The following is a 16,799-nucleotide window of genomic DNA, read 5'->3' on the forward strand; positions in this document are numbered from 1 at the left end:
AATTACTGCATCAATGCAGCGTGGCATAGAATCAATCAGCCTGTGGCACTGCTCAGATGTTATGGAAGCCCAGGTTGCTTTGATAGTGGCCTTCAGCTCGTCTGCATTGTTGAGTCTGTTATCTCTCATCTTTCTCTTGACAATACCCCACAGATTCTCTATAGAGTTTAGGTCAGACGAGTTTGCTGGCCAATCAAGCACAGTGATACCATGATCATGTGACAAGGTTGTGGTACTTTTGGCCGTGTGGGCAGGTGCCAAGTCCTGCTGGAAAATGAAATCCGCATCTCCATAAAGCTGGTCAGCAGAGGGAAGCATGAAGTGCTCTAGAATTTCCTGGTAGAGGGCTGCTCTGACTTTGGACTTGATAAAACACAGTGGACCAACACCAGCAGATGACATGGCTCCCCAAAGCATCACGGAGTCATCTGCTGGTGTTGGTCCACTGTGTTTATCAAGTCCAAAGTCAGCACAGCCCTCTACATGGAAATTCTAGAGCTCTTCATACTTCCCTCTGCTGACCAGCTTTATGGAGATAGTTCTGTTCTCACTACACGTATGCCCCAGGCGTGTGCAGCTCAACATACAGCTAAACCTTTAATCCTATAATAACCAGTCCTTTTGTAACTTAAGGCTTTATTCCAGTGAAAGAATGGTGGTCACATGAAACAGGTTACAAGTCAGATGGATATGCAATAGGATTGTGAATAGTCAGGTGAAACTGTAAATAAAACAGATAAAGCATACAATCAGTATACAAACGTAAACAATATATGCACTGAGTATATAACTAACAGTTCTGAGCATACCAGCGATGCTTCCTAGAGGGGTTCAGGAATCTTCCCACAGGAACCTCAGATGCTGTCTGGCTGTGTCCACAAGGTGTTCTAAAATGGAGATTTTCTCAGAGAGGGGTGGAACTAATATTCAGCAATAGAGAGCAAGAGATACCATAAAGTGCTGTACAATAACCGTCTTTGTCACAGTGGCATCTTGTGGACAACATTGGTATTGCAAGTTCCACTAACATTAATTACTTCCAAGCTGAAGGCATGACAGAGATGCTAATTTAATTTTCTAGTAGCACTTGGCACAGGCCCACTGCCAAAACTACCAATACCTGGTTTATCGATCATGGTATCATTTTGCTTGATTGGGCAGCAAACTCGCCTGCCATAAACCCCATAGAGAATCTGTGAGGTATTGTCAAGAGGAAGGTGAGAGACGCCAGACTCAACAATGCAGATGAGCTGAAGGCCGCTATCAAAGCAACCTGGGCTTCCATAACACCTCAGCCGTGCCACAGGTTGATCGCCTCCATGCCACGCCGCATTGATGCAGTCATTCATGCAAAAGGAGCCCTGACCAAGTATTGAGTGCATACTATACTGTGCATTAACATAATTTTCAGTAAGCCAACATTTCTGTATTAAAAATCTTTTTTTTTATTGTTCTTATGTAATATTCTAATTTTCTGAGATACTGAATCAAAATTAAAAGAAAGAAATGCTTGAAATGTATCACTCTGTGTGTAGTGCATCTAAATAAAATATTTTTCACTTTTTGAATTGAATTACTGAAATAAATTTAACTTTTTGATGATATTCTAATTTTACGAGATGCACCTGCATAGGAACGGGACATCAATACATTTTGTTTGTGTGTTACAAATCTGAAAATCGATAATGTTGTTATTTTTAGGCAATAAGTAAGTCATTCACCTCTCTTTTTCTCTTGTTGTAGAATCGTATTCTCTATCCTTTGTTTAGACTCTTTGTATTTCTTCAGCATCTTCATTGCCTGTAGAAATGATCAGTAGCAGAAATTTATTAAACAGAAAAAAAGGAGACGAGAAACCATTGTGTGCCATTTTGACTTGCAATATCATCTGCTGTGGATATCAGATAGGTACTAATGTGAAATAAAAAAAAGTAGAGAATCATATGATCATCTCAAGAGGCCATAATACTTTATTTTTGATAGCAATGGGGTTGATCTACTATAGCACATAGTCACGATTGCAAATTTACTAATGGCCCCAAATCTTAGTGACCATCTAAATCAGTTCCCCTCCTAGAACCAGGTACACAGCAGAGAAAAATCTTGTTTAAAACATGATCTCAAGCAATTGATATAGTACTTCCTATACATTTGTTAAAACTTTTAAAAAATAACTGCTTTAGAAGAAATCTAAATTTGCCTGTATAAAGTGATATATTTTAAAAAATCTAAACAGGCATTCACTTCTCCTAGTTCAAACATCTCAGTAGTGACACAACTGAGCATCAGCGATGAGCTCAGGTGTGTTCACGTTTGTGTTTGCACGTTCCCGCCAGGAAGTCGACACTGCAGTCCACTAATCACAGGCAGTGAGACCTTTCCCGATCCGCAGCTGCACAGATCGGGAAATGTCTGGGGAGGAACACAAGAACACGAACGTGAACACACCCGAGCTCATCTCTACTGAGCATGCCCAGACCAGAAAAACGACAACTTGCCTTCCCTCAATTGTTTTTTTTTAAAGTGCTATAGTAAATACCAGTGTTCGCAAGTCTGGATATGTTGTTTGAAATACGGGAACCTGTTTTTCCGAAAGCCTGATTAATAAACAGGCTAACATTTGTATATATATTTAACAGTATACATTAATACTTGTAACTATAGAACTTTTACTATGCACAGAAACATCAACATAGATATTCTTTTACATTTCTTTTGTAATTGTTTTTTTTTTTTTTGCTTCCAAAATTTATCTTTTCCCATTATTCAAATAATGCCAGTACCGTGTTTAAAAAAAAAAAATATATATATATATATACATATATATATATATATATATATATATATATATATATATATATATATATATAATATATACATATATATTTTTTTTTGGAGCATACATTATCTGCAATATATATATACATATGTATGTACTGTCATGTGCATTGAGCATGCCTTTTTACTTTTAGACTTTTGAGATATATTACCTAAATGTTAGAAAAACTGCACTTGGTGCTCAGCTTCTAAAAAAAAAAAAACGAAATCACAACTCCAATAACAGTCTTCACGAACCGCACATAATACCAGTGCTGAAGCAAAATTAAAAAGAATACAAATGTTGCCCTATGTTACTAAATTCGATGTCTGTTGGTTATATGTGTTCCAATACAAAGGATCATAATATTATTCCAAAAAATGTGATGTGTCTCACACGTTAAAAATGCACGTAAAAATGAAAAAAAAAAAATAAAAATAAATCAGAGGGTGACACCACTAATCAACAGTGATACACTAATAAAGAAAAAATATTAATTTATAAATCAGTATACATAAATCCTGGTGTAAGTCCACCACCTATATGTAAATGTCCAAATAAAATAAGCTAAAATAAGCACACAGCAGTCTTCAAGGGATGGTTTGGATTCCCCAGAAACCCCAGGAGTTGTACGTGGTTGGGGAGAGGTTGCTCCTGACAATGTCATCCTTAGTGACCCAGAGGACTCAGAAGCTCATGCCTCCTCCAACTTACTATGCATGAACTCCCTGATTCTGCAAAGCCTGCGAAAGGACCCAAGAATTTCTGCTATCAAGGAGAGGGATCATTACTGGTGGGCAACCCTTCTTGATCCACGTTACAAGGGTAAAGTTGCAGAGCTCATCCTGCCTTCGCAGAGGGAGCAGAGGATGAAAGATCTTGAGGAGGCCTTGAAAAAAAAATTGCGTACCACCTTTCCAGACACTGGGAGGTTAACATTCCCTGGACGGGTTTATGAGGCACCTTTCAGCCAAAGAAGGAGCGGTGGAGAAGGCGGCCGGCTGACCGATGTCTTTAAACAGTTCTTTAGTTCTCAGCAGCACCCAGGGCTGTTAGGTTTAAGGAACCATCGGCAGTGTCTTCATCATATGGTGCATGATTATCTAGGCGCAAGAGCAGACTTGGAGACCTTTACAGCTGAGCATCCACTGGGTTACTGGGTCTTGAGGATAGACCACTGGCCAGAACTCGCTCAATATGCAATGCAGCTACTGGCCTGTCCTGCTTCTAGCGTGCTTTTTGAACAGACGTTCAGTGCTGCTGGAGGTTTTGTGACAGACAAAAGAGTGCGTCTGTCCACAGACTCTGACCAATTGACTTTCATCAAAATAAATCAGTCATGAATAGGGTTGAGCGAACACAGATTGTATTATTCGTGTTCATACCGAATAATTGGATTTTTGTTACCCGAACACGGACCCGAAAACTTTACTGTATATTCGGGTAAAAATCCATGTTCGGTCGTTTTATTTCCGGGTTTTGCATGCTTTGGCACGCTTTTCATGGCGGGCTTTCAACAGCCAATCAACAAGCGTTTAACTGGTGGGCCTAAGCCATCCCAGCCATGCCTACAAATGTATCAGTAGCTGTGATTGGCCGTCTGAAGCATGTGACCAAGTCTTTATAAGTTCGAGGCAGCACCGCTGCGGCGTCATTCTGCTGTTTAGTTCAGGGAGAGAGCACACATCAACGTGCTGCCTGCTGATTAGGGACAGACAGGAAAAAAAAAACATTTGTGTCCGGATAGAATTGAGGGACAGGTCGGAGTGTGTTAGGCAGGGCGAGTTGTAGGCATTTTAGGGAGAGAGTCTGCTGATTTTTAGGGTCAGTGTGTTCTACAAACTACAATCGATATTGCTGTGTGGGGTGGGGTTTGCAGTGACCGATCTACGATCTTAGCAATCCTTTTAGGGACAGAGTCTGCTGATTTTTAGGGTCAGACAGTGTGTTCTACAAACTACAATCGATATTGCTGTGTGGGGTGGGGTTTGCAGTGACCGATCTACGATCTTATCAATCCTTTTAGGGAGACAGTCTGCTGATTTTTAGGGTCAGTGTGTTCTACAAACTACAATCGATATTGCTGTGTGGTGTGGGATAGGAGATATGCAGGTGTCAGTGGTCCACATCCATTTTGCTGTGTGTGGGCTGCAGTGAACACAATCTTTTTGGGCTGCAGTAAACACAATCTTTTTGGGGTGCAGTGAACACAATCTTTTTGGGGTACAGTGAACACAATCTTTTTGGGCTGCTGTAAACACAATCTTTGTGTACGTGTCCAGCCTCATCCAGCCTTTTAGGGGTACAAACCATAGTAATTGGGGCCTAGTGTGGTTTTGTACGTGTGAGATACATACACTTTTTTTGATCATATTTCCTATTCCGCTATTCAATAAAAACCTTTAGGGATCAATTAAATTGCGGGATAGTTTGTGTTGGTACGTGTGAGATCCACCTTTCCAAGTTTTTGGGGTTCATCTCATACTTCTGAAGATTTGAGGGTGCTGCCTGTTCCATACTCCTCCTACTCCTCATTCAGCCTTTTAGGGGTACAAACAATAGTAATTGGGGCCTAGTGTGCTTCTGTACGTGTGAGATACATACACTTTTTTTGATCATATTTTCTATTCCGCTATTTAATCAAAACCTTTGGGTATAAACAATTAAATTGCGGGATAGTCTGTGTCGGTACGTGTGAGATACACCTTTTCAATTTTTGGGGCGCATCTCATACTGCCGAGGATTTGAGGGTGCTTCAGTCTGCCTCCTGCCTGTTCCGAACTCCTCCTACTCCTCATCCTGCCTTTAGGGTACAAAAAATTGTAATCGGGGCCTAGATTGTGTTTGTACGTGTGAGATACACCGTTTTGTAAAATTTGTCCTATTCCGCTATTCAATATACACCCTGTTTGAGTGTAAAAAATTAAATTGCGGGATATTCTGTATCGGTACATGTGAGATACACCTTTTTAAATTTGTTTGGCGAATCTCCTTCTACCGCCGAGGATTTCAGGGCGCTTCAGTTTGCCTCCTGTTCCTAACTCCTCCTACTCCGCTTCCTCATTCTCTACTGCCTCCTCATCCGGACAGCGTAACACCTTCACCACCAACTTCAGCACGGCCAGGGGTAAACGACAGCAGGCAGTTTTAAAACTTGCCTGTTTGGGGGACAAACCACACACCGCGCAGGAGTTGTGGAGGAGCATGGAACAGCAGACAAATGAGTGGTTGCTGCCAGCGAGCCTCAAGCCCGGCCTGGTGGTGTGCGATAACGGGCGAAATCTCATAGCAGCTCTGGGCCTAGCCGGTTTGACGCACATCCCTTGCCTGGCGCATGTGCTAAATTTGGTGGTGCAGAGGTTCCTTAAAAACTACCCCGATATGTCAGAGCTGCTGCAGAAAGTGCGGGCCGTCTATGCGCACTTTCGGCGTTCTCACCCTGCTGCTGCTCGACTGTCAGCGCTGCAGCGTAACTTCGGCCTTATCGCTCACCGCCTCATATGTGACGTGCCCACAAGGTGGAACTCCACCTTGCACATGCTGGAAAGACTATGCGAGCAGCAGCAGGCCATAGTGGAGTTTCAGCTGCAGCACGCACGCGTGAGTCGCTCTGCGGAACAGCACCACTTCACCACCAATAACTGGGCCTCCATGCGAGACCTGTGTGCCTTGTTGCGCTGTTTTGAGTACTCCACCAACATGGCCAGTGCCGATGACGCCATTCTTAGCTTAACTATCCCACTTCTATGCCTCCTTGAAAAAACTATTTGGGCTATGATGGAAGAGGATGTGGCACAGGATGAGGAGGAGGAGGAGGAGGAGGATGAAGAGGTAACATTTCCAAGGCTTTCAGGGCAGTCATTCGCAAGGGGCTCGCCAGGGACACAATTGTCCAGCAGGGGCACAGTTCTGGAGGAGGAGGAGCTGGAGGAGGAGTTGGAAGCATGTTCATAGCAGGGTGGCACCCAGGCCAGCTCATGGCCATCACTGGTGCGTGGCTGGGGGGATACAGAGGACGCGGACGATACACCTCCCACAGAGGACAGCCTTTCGTTGCCTCTGGGCAGCCTGGCACACATGAGCGATTACATGCTGCAGTGTCTCCACAACGACCGCCGAGTTGCCCACATTCTAACTTGTTCTGATTACTGTGTGGCCACGCTGCTGGATCCCCGTTACAAGGACAACGTACCGTCCTTAATTCACTCACTGGAGCGCGATCGCAAGATGCGCGAGTACAAGCGCACGCTGGTAGACGCCATGCTGCTGGCATTCCCACCTGACAGCGGGGCCACAGTGGAAGCACAAGGCAGAGGAGGAGGAGGAGGAAGAGGTCGCCAACGCAACCAGGGCACTGCCATCACCTCAGAAGGCAGGGCTAGCATGGCCGAAATGTGGAAAAGCTTTGTCAGCACGCCACAACAAACAGCAGCACCAGCAGCTCATATGGAACGTCTTAGCAGGAGGCAGCATTTCACCAACATGGTGGAGCAGTATGTGTGCACACGCCTAGACGTACTGAATGAGGGGTCTGCCCCCTTCAACTTCTGGGTCTCACAGTTGGGCACATGGCCTGAGCTTGCCCTTTACGCCTTGGAGGTGCTGGCGTGCCCTGCAGCCAGTGTATTATCTGAACGGGTATTTAGCACGGCTGGGGGCGTTATCACAGACAAGCGCAGCCGCCTATCCAGAGACAATGTGGACAAGCTCACGTTCATTAAAATGAACCAGGCATGGATCCCACGGGACTTTTCCGTACCTTGTGCAGAATAGCGATGGATACCGACCTTACCCAGCCATTGTTCCATTTTTGCTCTTTCTCACTCTTTTGGGGTGTACCCTCATTTAAAATTTGTGAAAAGAAGCAGTGTTGGCTACCTCGTCCTCCTCAGGGCCAGATTAACGTAGGGGCTATTGGAGCTGCAGCTCCAGGCCCCTACCTTTATATAGGCCCCAGGTTGGCCATATTCACTGTTACCGCTCTTCTGTCACTTGTAAACACAGAAGTCTGGCTTCTATGCTCGCTTCCCCAGGCAGCTCCCTCAGAACCTCCCCACACAGCACGAAGGCCGGACAAGGAGGGACAGTTTCCGAAGGAAGGATGTGTTTATGGGCTTCAGAGACAGCATCCCATGTGGAATTAGGCATGCATGGCTGCACCCTTCCTCCTCTGGGTGCATGCCAAGGCACGGCCCTTAAGGCCCTTCAAAATCCAAAGCACCAAGCCCATGATACTCTTAATCCGGCCCTGGTCCCCCTCCACCACCACTTCCACCTACACCGCCCATAGGTGTGCACAGCCTATTGCATTAGGGTGTGCACCCCAAAGTTTAAATACACATGCATGTGTTTGCCTACATGTACATGGCCCCGATACATTACTCTCCCTGCTGGCAAAGTGAAATAGAGCAGAGCAGGTCCGAGGGAGATCTTTCCCATCTCCTCACTGGCAAACAGAGCGATAATGCTATGTGCCCTAGGTAATTAGGGTGTGCGCAGGCACATCCGGCACACCCTGTGCGCACGCCTATGACACCGCCACATCCACCACCACCTCAACCTCCCTCCTACTCCATATGGGCCTCGTCCTTCAGAGATGAAGAACATTGTTTTATTTTTCTGTTTTTTTTTTTTGTTGTTCTAAGTTATTTCCCTATCCACATTTGTTTGCAGAGCACTTGCCAAGCTCTTAACAACGTTTTGCTGCCATTTGCAGCACTCTGGCCCTTTACATTGGTGTTTTAGAGCCATTTTAGTGCCTGAAAGTTTGGGTCCCCATTGACTTCAATGGGGTTCGGTGTCCGGGAAAAGTTCGGCAAAAGTCCGGGACACGGACCCGGACTTTTTTTTAAATCCAGGTGTCCGCTCAACTCTAGTCATGAATCAAAAACAGCTATTAAGCCCCTGATGCTGATGTAACTGATTGAATTTTCTAGGGGTCTGCTATCCCCTGAAGACTGCATATGCTGCCTATGCTATTCCTCAACCTTCATTTTGCTAGCTTCCAACAATGTTTTTGGTTTAGGACATTACCAACCCCCAAGGCCTAATTTTTCTGCACTTGTATGACAGGTACATACAATTAAAATTGCGTATTTGTAATTTTAAACAGCAGGCCCTGTCCCTGCACCCTGCGCCCAGCAAGAGTAACTGTGAGGGCTTGGTTACGGTGTTCAGGCACCAGCAACAGCAAAGGCCCAATTGTCACCTGTAAGAGAAGTACATGCGATATCAAATTTGTATGGAATTCTTAGCAGCAGGTCCCATTCCTGCACCCAGCAAGAGTAACTTTGAGGGCTTGGTTACAGTGTTCAGGCACCAGCAACAGCAAAGGCCCAATTTTTGGTACCTGTATGACAAGTACATGCGATTTCAAACTTGTATGGAATTTTTATCAGCAGGTCCCATTCCTGCACCCAGCAAGAGTAACTGCGAGGGGTTGCGGTGTTCAGGCACCACCAACAACCAAAGCCCAATATTTCTGCACCTGTATGGCAAGTACATGCGATTTAAAAATTTGTATGGACTTTTTAGCAGCAGAGCACGTTTCTGCGCTCAGCAAGAGTCACTGCTAGGGGTTACGGTGTTCAGGCATCACCAACAACCAAGGCCCAATTTCTCTGTACCTGTATGACAAGTACATGCGATTTGAAATTTGTATGTACAAACCTGATTCCAAAAAAGTTGGGACACTGTACAAATTGTGAATAAAATTGGAATACAATGATGTGGAAGTTTCAAATTTTAATATTTTATTCAGAATACAACATAGATGACATATCAAATGTTTAAACTGAGAAAATGTATAATTTTAAGGGAAAAATAAGTTGATTTTAAATTTCATGGCATCAACACATCTCAAAGTTGGGACAAGGCCATGTTTACCACTATGTGGCATCCCCTCTTCTTTTTTGAAACAGTCTGCACTCGTCTGGGGACTGAGGAGACAAGTTGCTCAAGTTTAGGAATAGGAATGTTGTCCCAATCTTGTCTAATACAGACTTCTAGTTGCTCAACTGCCTTAGGTCTTCTTTGTCACATCTTCCTCTTTATGATGCACCAAATGTTTTCTATGGGTGAAAGATCTGGACTGCAAGCTGGCCATTTCAGTACCCGGATCCTTCTTCTTCGCAGCCATGATGTTGTAATTGATGCAGTATGTGGTCTGGCATCGTCATGTTGGAAAATGCAAGGTCTTCCCTGAAAGAGACGACGTCTGGATGGGAGCATATGTTGTTCTAGAACTTGGATATACCTTTCAGCATTGATGGTGCCTTTCCAGATGTGTAAGCTGCCCATGCCACACGCACTCATGCAACCCCATACCATCAGAGATGCAGGCTTCTGAACTGAGCGCTGATAACAACTTGGGTTGTCCTTGTCCTCTTTAGTCCAGATGACATGGCGTCCCAAACTTAAAATTTTGATTCGTCTGACCACAGAACAGTTTTTCACTTTGCCACAGTTCATTTTAAATGAGTCTTGGCCCAGAGAAAACGCCTGCGCTTCTGGATCATGTTTAGCTATGGCTTCTTTTTTGGCCTATAGAGTTTTAGCTGGCAACAGCGAATGGCACAGTGGATTGTGTTCACCGACAATGTTTTCTGGAAGTATTCCTGAGCCCATGTTGTGATTTCCATTACAGTAGGATTCCTGTATGTGATGCAGTGCCGTCTAAGGGCCCGAAGATCACAGGCATCCAGTATGGTTTTCCGGCCTTGCCCCCTACGCACAGAGATTGTTCCAGATTCTCTGAATCTTTGGATGATATTATGCACTGTAGATGATGATAACTTCAAACATTTTGCAATTTTTCTGTGAGAAACTCCTTTCTGATATTTCTCCACTAATTTTCGCCACAGCATTGGGGGAATTTGTGATCCTCTGCCCATCTTGACTTCTGAGAGACACTGCCACTCTGAGAGGTTCTTTTTTATACCCAATCATGTTGCCAATTGACCTACTAAGTTGCAAATTGGTCCTCCAGCTGTTCCTTATATGTACATTTAACTTTTCCGGCCTCTTATTGCTACCTGCCCCAACTTTTTTGGAATGTGTAGCTCACATGAAATCCAAAATGAGCCAATATTTGGCATGACATTTCAAAATGTCTCACTTTCAACATTTGATATGTTATCTATATTATATTGTGAATAAATTATAAGTTTATGAGATTTGTCCATTCCTTTTTTACTCACAATTTGTACAGTGTCCCAACTTTTTTGGAATCGGGTTTGTCTGTTTGTATATGACATTTTTTCCTTTAGAAATGACAGTATAGCTGCAGCAGGCTACATACATCATAGAGATGCACTACTTTACAGGCACATTCAGGGGACCCCCAGGAACGATATTTAAAGGAATTTTTCATTTTTATAGTTTCACTTTAAGCTTCATTAAAACCATCAAATCACTGCTCCTTAAAAAATAATCATTTTTAAAAACTTTTTTTTTCATTGCTACATGTTCCCCAGGTCAGTACCCGGATCCCCATACACCTTTTTGGGGTAATAACTTGCATTTAAGCCTTCAAAATGAGGCCGTTTGACTTTCGAGGTTCGAGTCCCATTGACTTCAATGGGGTTTGTTTGTTCGAAAAAAAATGTCCTCTATTCGCATTGTTCTGGTGCGAACCGGGGGGGGGGGGGGGGTTTGGCTCATCACTACATGGCTCCAGATGAGCACTGCAAGGCATCTTCAATCCTGGGAGTTGTATACTGGTCAGGGATGGTTCTAGTATTCATAGTTCTAGAGTCAATACACATACTAATAGTCCCATTCTACTTCCTAATAACTACGATAGGGGAAGCATATGGGCTTCGAGACTCTCTTATGACCCCTGACTTTTTTAAACTCAGCCAACTGCTCCCGAAGATCTTCCAGGTCACTCAAAGGGTTCCGCTGAGCTCTTTCTTGGAAGGATTTATCTTCACCCAGCTGGATCCGCTGTGCACCCTTCGCACATCCCACATAATCATTCTTTGAAAAAATTTTATCCCACAGGGCCAACTTAGCTTTCACCAACCCCCCCCCCCCCCCACTTGAAAGGAACGGCAGGGCGTTTGGACTCCAGAATCTTCACTTGAGCCATTTTCCTCACTCTCTGGGACCAGATCCTTCAGGGTCACTAGGGTGGCTACAGGCTGACCAGCTGCCCAGTGATGTTATAAATGCTGACAGGGACTTTCCCCCCAGTTCTCCACAGTACCTTAGTGGGCACTATCTCTGGAACCAGTTCTAGCCCTGTATCTTCTCCCAGTGGGTTTCCTGCCAGCATCACAAAAGGACTCGGTTGGTCCCAAGATTTACTGATTTTAATGAGGCTGGCAAGGTCTCTAAGTCTGCTCTTGCGCCTAGATAATCATGCACCACATGATGGAGACGCTGGCGATGGTTGCTTAAAACTAATAGCCCTGGGTTCTGCTGAGGACAAAAGAACTGTTTAAAGGCATCAGTCAGCCGGCCGCCTTCTCCACTGCTCCTCTTTTGGCTGAACGATGCCTCAGAAACATGTCTGGAGAATGTTGACCTCCCAGTGTCTGGAAAGGTTGTACACAATTTTTTATTTTCAAGGCCTCCTCAAGATGTTTCATCCTCTGCTCCCTCTGCGAAGGCAGAATGAGCTCTGCAACTTTACCCTTGTAATGTGGATCAAGAAGGGTTGCCAACTAGTAATTATCCCTCTCCTTGATAGCACAAATCCTCGGGTCCTTTCGCAGGCTTTGCAGAACCAGGGAGCCCATGCAACGTAAGTTGGAGGAGGCATGAACTTCTGAGTCCTCTGGGTCACTAAGGATGACATTGTCAGCAGGAGCAACCTCTCCCCAACCACAACTCCTGTGGTTTCTGGGGAATCAAAACCATCCCTTGAAGACTGCTGTATGCTATCCTCTTCCACTACATCCATGCTGCCGAAATCCTTATCCTCCTCCTCCTCTTCCTCCCTGTGTGTTTTGTGGCCCTGTGAGAATGATATCTGCATAAAGGGAGCCATGTGAGGAAAGGAAGTCCTCCTTATCCTGACGCCGTTCTGCCTCAAGTGTCCTGTCCATGATTCCACGCAAGGTGTGCTCCAGTAGGTAGACTAGCGGGTGTCACTGATGCATGCATCGTCCCGGCTCACCATGCTTGTGGCCTCCTTAAATGGTGACAGAACAATGCATGCATCCTTAATCAAAAGCCACTGGCGTGCGAAAAAAAGCCAAGCTTTCCTGACCCTGTCCTTGTGCCATACTCACACAGGTACTGATTGATGGCCCTCTGCTGCATGTGCAGCTGCTGCAGCATTGCCAACGTTGAGTTCCACCTAGTGGGCATGTCACAAATGAGGCGGTTGGTTGGCAGGTTGAATTCCAATTAAGCGAGCACTAGCATTGAACTAATGGCGGAAATGGCCACAGACTTTCCTGGCCTGCCTCAGGAGATCTTGGAAGCCCGGGTATCTGCTCAAGAAATGCTGCACCACCAGATTCAGAACATGTGCCAAGCATTGAACATGTGTCAAGTGTCCCTGTCGGAGGTCAGAGAGAAGGTTGGTGCCATTATCGCATACAACCATTCCTGGCTCAAGTTGTCATGGCGTCAACCATCTCTGAGCCTGCCCTTGCAGAGCTGACAGAATCTCTGCACTCTTATCCCCTAGACAGACCAACTGAAGCACAGCATGGCATCTTTTAGCCTGACTGCTTGCATAGTCCCTTGAATGCTTAGGGAGTAGTGTTGAGCGAACACGGACTGTATTATTCGTGTTCGTACCGAATAATTGGATTTTTTTTACCCGAACACGGACACGGACACTTTACTGTATGTTCGGGTAAAAATCCGTGTTCGGTCGTTTTATTTCCGGGTTTTGCATGCTTTGGCGCTCTTTTCATGGCGGGCTTTCAACAGCCAATCAACAATCGTTTAACTGGTGTGCCTTAAGCCATCCCAGCCATGCCTGCAAATGTCTTAGTAGCTGTGATTGGCCGTCTGAAGCATGTGACCAAGTCTTTATAAGTTCGAGGCAGCCGCCGCAGCAGCGTCATTCTGCTGCTTAGCTAAGGGACAGAGCACACATCAATGTGCTGGCTGCTGATTAGGGAAAGATAGGCAGGAAAAAACCATTTGTGTCCGGATAGAATTGAGGGACAGGTCGGAGTGTTTAGGCAGGGCGAGTTGTAGGCATTTTAGGGATAGAGTCTGCTGAATTATAGGGTCAGTGTCTTCTACAAACTACAATCGATATTGCTGTGTGGGGGGTGGGGTGAATCTGCACTCAATCCTGATCTACGATCTCTTCTCAATCCTGTTAGGGACAGAGTCTGCTGAATTTTAGGGAAACTGTGTTCTACAAACTACAATCGATATTGCTGTGTGGTGTGGGATTGGAGATAGGCAGGTGTCAGTGATCCACATCCATTTTTCTGTGTGTGAGCTGCAGTGAACACAATCTTTTTGGGCTGCAGTGAACACAATCTTTTTGGGCTGCAGTGAACACAATCTTTTTGGGCTGCAGTGAACACAATCTTTTTGGGCTGCAGTGAACACAATCTTTTTGGGGTGCAGTGAACAAAATCTTTTTGGGGTGCAGTGAACACAATCCTTTTTGGTGTGCAGTGAACACAATCTTTGTGGGGTGCAGTGAACAAAATCCTTTGTGGGGTGCAGTGAACACAATCTTTTTGGGGTGCAGTGAACAAAATCCTTTTTGGGGTGCAGTGAACAACATCCTTTTTGGGGTGCAGTGAACACAATCTTTTTGGGGTGCAGTGAACAAAATCCTTTGTGGGGTGCAGTGAACACAATCTTTTTGGGGTGCAGTGAACACAATCTTTTTGGGGTGGAGTGAACAACATCCTTTTTGGGGTGCAGTGAACAAAATCCTTTTTGGGGTGCAGTGAACAAAATCATTTTTGGGGTGCAGTGAACACAATCTTTTTGGGGTGCAGTGAACACAATCTTTGTGGGGTGCAGTGAACACAATCTTTTTGGGGTGGAGTGAACAACATCCTTTTTGGGGTGCAGTGAACAACATCCTTTTTGGGGTGCAGTGAACACAATCTTTTTGGGGTGCAGTGAACACAATCTTTGTGGGGTACAGTGAACAGAATCTTTGTGGGGTGCAGTGAACACAATCTTTGGGGGGTACAGTGAACACAATCTTTTTGGGGTGCAGTGAACACAATCTTTGTGGGGTGCAGTGAACACAATCTTTTTGGGGTGGAGTGAACAAAATCATTTTTGGGGTGCAGTGAACAACATCCTTTTTGGGGTGCAGTGATCAAAATCCTTTTTGGGGTGCAGTGAACACAATCTTTTTGGGGTGCAGTGAACAAAATCCTTTGTGGGGTGCAGTGAACAGAATCTTTGTGGGGTGCAGTGAACACAATCTTTGGGGGGGTACAGTGAACACAATCTTTTTGGGGTGCAGTGAACACAATCTTTGTGGGGTACAGTGAACAGAATCTTTGTGTGGTGCAGTGAACACAATCTTTGGGGGGTACAGTGAACACAATCTTTTTGGGGTGCAGTGAACACAATCTTTGGGGGGTACAGTGAACACAATCTTTTTGGGGTGCAGTGAACACAATCTTTGTGGGGTGCAGTGAACACAATCTTTGGGGGGGTACAGTGAACACAATCTTTTTGGGGTGCAGTGAACAACATCCTTTTAGGGTGCAGTGAACACAATCTTTGTGGGGTGCAGTGAACAACATCCTTTTAGGGTGCAGTGAACACAATCTTTGTGGGGTACAGTGAACAGAATCTTTGTGGGGTGCAGTGAACACAATCTTTGGGGGGTACAGTGAACACAATCTTTGTGAGGTGCAGTGAACACAATCATTGTGGGGTGCAGTGAACTCAATCTTTGTGGGGTACAGTGAACACAATCTCATACTTCTGAAGATTTGAGGGTGCTGCCTGTTCCATACTCCCCCTACTCCTCATCTAGCCTTTTAGGGGTACAAACAATAGTAATTGGGGCCTAGTGTGGTTGTGTACGTGTGATATACATACACTTTTTTTGGATCATATTTTCTATTCCGCTATTTAATCAAAAACCTTTGGGGATCAGTTAAATTGGGGGATAGTCTGTGTTGGTACGTGTGAGAGAGATCCACCTTTCCAAGTTGTTGGGGTTCATCTAATACTTCTGAAGGTTTGAGGGTGCTGCCTGTTCCATACTCCCCCTACTCCTAGCCTTTTAGGGGTACAAACAATAGTAATTGGGGCCTAGTGTGGTTGTGTACGTGTGATATACATACACTTTTTTTGGATCATATTTTCTATTCCGCTATTTAATCAAAAACCTTTGGGGATCAGTTAAATTGGGGGATAGTCTGTGTTGGTACGTGTGAGAGAGATCCACCTTTCCAAGTTGTTGGGGTTCATCTCATACTTCTGAAGGTTTGAGGGTGCTGCCTGTTCCATACCCCCCCTACTCCTCATCTAGCCTTTTAGGGGTACAAACAATAGTAATTGGGGCCTAGTGTGGTTGTGTACGTGTGATATACATACACTTTTTTTGGATCATATTTTCTATTCCGCTATTTAATCAAAAACCTTTGGGGATCAGTTAAATTGGGGGATAGTCTGTGTTGGTACGTGTGAGAGAGATCCACCTTTCCAAGTTGTTGGGGTTCATCTCATACTTCTGAAGGTTTGAGGGTGCTGCCTGTTCCATACCCCCCCTACTCCTCATCTAGCCTTTTAGGGGTACAAACAATAGTAATTGGGGCCTAGTGTGGTTGTGTACGTGTGATATACATACACTTTTTTTGGATCATATTTTCTATTCCGCTATTTAATCAAAAACCTTTGGGGATCAGTTAAATTGGGGGATAGTCTGTGTTGGTACGTGTGAGAGAGATCCACCTTTCCAAGTTTTTGGGGTTCATCTCATACTTCTGAAGGTTTGAGGGTGCTGCCTGTTCCATACCCCCCCTACTCCTCATCTAGCCTTTTAGGGGTACAAACAATAGTAATTGGGGCCTAGTGT

The sequence above is a fragment of the Pelophylax lessonae genome (genome assembly GCF_965119305.1).
Source record: "Pelophylax lessonae genome assembly, chromosome: 6".
NCBI classification, from domain to species: domain Eukaryota; kingdom Metazoa; phylum Chordata; class Amphibia; order Anura; family Ranidae; genus Pelophylax; species Pelophylax lessonae.